The sequence below is a fragment of the Pygoscelis adeliae genome, unplaced genomic scaffold (assembly GCF_000699105.1).
Source record: "Pygoscelis adeliae isolate BGI_AS28 unplaced genomic scaffold, ASM69910v1 Scaffold121, whole genome shotgun sequence".
NCBI lineage: Eukaryota > Metazoa > Chordata > Aves > Sphenisciformes > Spheniscidae > Pygoscelis > Pygoscelis adeliae.
In genome coordinates this window covers 6,090,581-6,093,298 of record NW_008824359.1, presented here as the reverse complement: position 1 = coordinate 6,093,298, position 2,718 = coordinate 6,090,581, and positions in this window count along the sequence as shown.

The window sequence follows — 2,718 nt, the reverse complement described above, 5'->3', positions numbered from 1 at the left end:
GTGCACCAGGAGGGGGGGGGGGAAGGGGAAAAAAGAGAGATACAGAGGCAGAGAGACGGAGAGAAAGAAGGTGTTTCTAAATTCAAGGTCCCGTCTCTGGAAATTTCAAGCTCTGTCTATAAGGTTCCTACAAACCTTTGTTATTCTGCATGGGATCCTATGGGAAAGTGCCTAGTGTCCTTTGTACTTTCAAAGGTCCTACAGGTAAAGACGCTTTTATATATATATATGTAATCTCGAAAACAAGAACTTCATCAGGAGACACTCCTGGTGGTGTTTGGTTGGCTGGTGGGAAGGGTGGGCTTTTCTTTTTTTTTCTTCGCTTTGGCCTCAAATTAAAGCAGAAAGTATAAATTCATCCCTTTCCCCCCCTCAGCCTCTGCAGCCCCCTCCCCGTTTCAAAGAGCACATCTTCTTCTAAAAACTCAACCCGCAAAAGGCAAGAGACAAGTAACAGCCAGGTATTATAACGGGAGCTGGACAACGGTCTTGCTGGAAGTTGTTACAGCAGATACGAGCGGTTTGGCGTTTTTTTTTTTCTTTTTTTTTTTTTTTCCCCTCAGCACAGCCACCGCTGCACGGAGGAGGAGGAGGAGGAGGAGAAAAGGGCACATCTTTGAGTGGGTTGGGCAGACCATTTCAACCGAAGCAGTAGTGTAAAAAAACAAAACAAAACAAAACAAAATGCTGAAAATGAGAAGGGCTGGACGCGGTTCGCATGGGGATGTGCGGAGATACCCGTGCGGCCACCCCACCCACGCCCTCGCGCGCCTACAGATCTGAATGGCCCTCTTAGGAAAATACCAGGCTCATAAAGGGACAGTTTGCCATCACTTTTGTTAAAGTCTTTGAGTCATGTCCTGGAAGGTTGGCGCAGGGCAGAGCGAATGTGCTTCGTGACAGCTAACGCTTTACAATTTCGTGGCACCCTGAATTAAATACGCTTTACGTGCTGGGGGAGGGGAGAGGAGGGGAGAGGAAAAAAAAAAAAAAAAGAAGCTAAAATAGATTTGACGACCATTGGCTTTCTGCTATCAGAACGGTATAGACAGTAAATCCTTACTTTCAGGTTCCACTATTATGACATTTCGCTTGCACTTGCAAAACGTGACAAACGTGTCTCAAGCGATCATTTAGGAAATTAAATTGAACAAAGGTTCTTCGCTCTTTTTTGGTGCTTGTTTTGCACCCCCCGCCCCCGCAGCTTCCTTAAGTCTAATTTAGCAATTTCAAACGGGAAGACTCGCACCAATTTATACCCGAAATGGGCAATAAACCCTGGGTCCAAAACGCGAGGCGCGGACTCAGAACTGACCATTGCAAACTATACTTTAAAAAAAAAAAAAAAAAAAAAAAAGGGGGGGGGGGAAACCCAGACGTTTTTCGGCAGTTTTGGGACATGCTTTTGCAATGCCTTCGAACGAAAGCCCCGGCTTTTTCGGCGGTGAGCTGGGCGGGGGCACTGCAGCCTCAGCCTGGCAGCTGCAATTGCAAAGGAATATTTTATACTTTTTGTTGTCGTTTTGGTCTTTTTTTTTAAAACAAGGATACCTTTACATACAGCACTGCCTGTGCCGGAGGAAGCCCTCCTCGCCGTGCCGGCGGTAGCAACGCCGGGCAAGGGCCCCGCGGCCGCGGAGAGCCGGGCGCGCCGGGGCGGCGCCCTCTGATGGGGGTTCCCTTCCTGCAGCAGCTCCCTTCCCAAAGCTGCTGCCTTCCCCCCTCCTCCTCCCCGCCCCGGTTATACCCCCTAGCCGGGAGTTACAAACAGCCAAACATTTCCCCTGCTGGAAATGATGCTGATATCAGTGTTTCCTCCGTTAGGATAAAGACGCAGCTTCTTATTGACACCGATTTTTTCTTAACAGACAGCTCAGTGTTTGAACCTCTCCCTTCTGATTCGAATAAATCTTTTATCCCCCACTTCTAAATGCGGAGTGTAGCCTGGGTCAAATATCCAAATCATCTCAACGAGGTGTCTGTTAATAGCCCTGGGAGGGAGAGGACCTGCAACACCGTGATGGCCGCTTTGGTGACAGGTCAGAAAAAAAAAAATCAATTCCTCTTAATTCAACAAGTTATGCTCCTCTCATTTCATATGATGTTTCCGGGATATATATATTTTTTTAAACTTTGCCTGCACCTAGTCAAGATCCTGTTTCAGAAATGGACTTTCAGACCTGCTCTGCCTTTTAAAGCCAGCATGGGTCTCTATAAGAAAGTATATACCCCTCTATATCCAACTCCCAGCAAATCCGTATTATTGGCTAGAGTTTAAAATAAATCAATTTATCTCAGCGCCCTCTGCTGCTCGCTGCAGGCTCTCATGTAAAGGCAGGTTTCTGACAGTTCTAACTAAAAATCCAGTTTTTTTGGAAGTGCTTGGTACCTGTTCTTGCAGACTAGCTCTTTTTATTTTTCCTGACGCTTTTCTTCCATATGTTCTCACCTGTATTTCAGAATTCAGTACTTTTTATTAAAAAGTTTATTTGCAATTTAATTCACAGGTGAAAAAAATAGAGCATTTCAGGTGTCTCAAAATGTAGCTTAAAATTTACTGCCTGCTTATTAATAGATTTACAAAAATCATTGCTTTGGTGTGCATTTTATACCTTTTCTTTGTGAATAATTCCAAGACTCATCCCTTAAAATAAATCCAACTTCCTATATTGTTTGCTGGTAAATCTAGTTTCTTTATTACATCTGCAGACATAACCA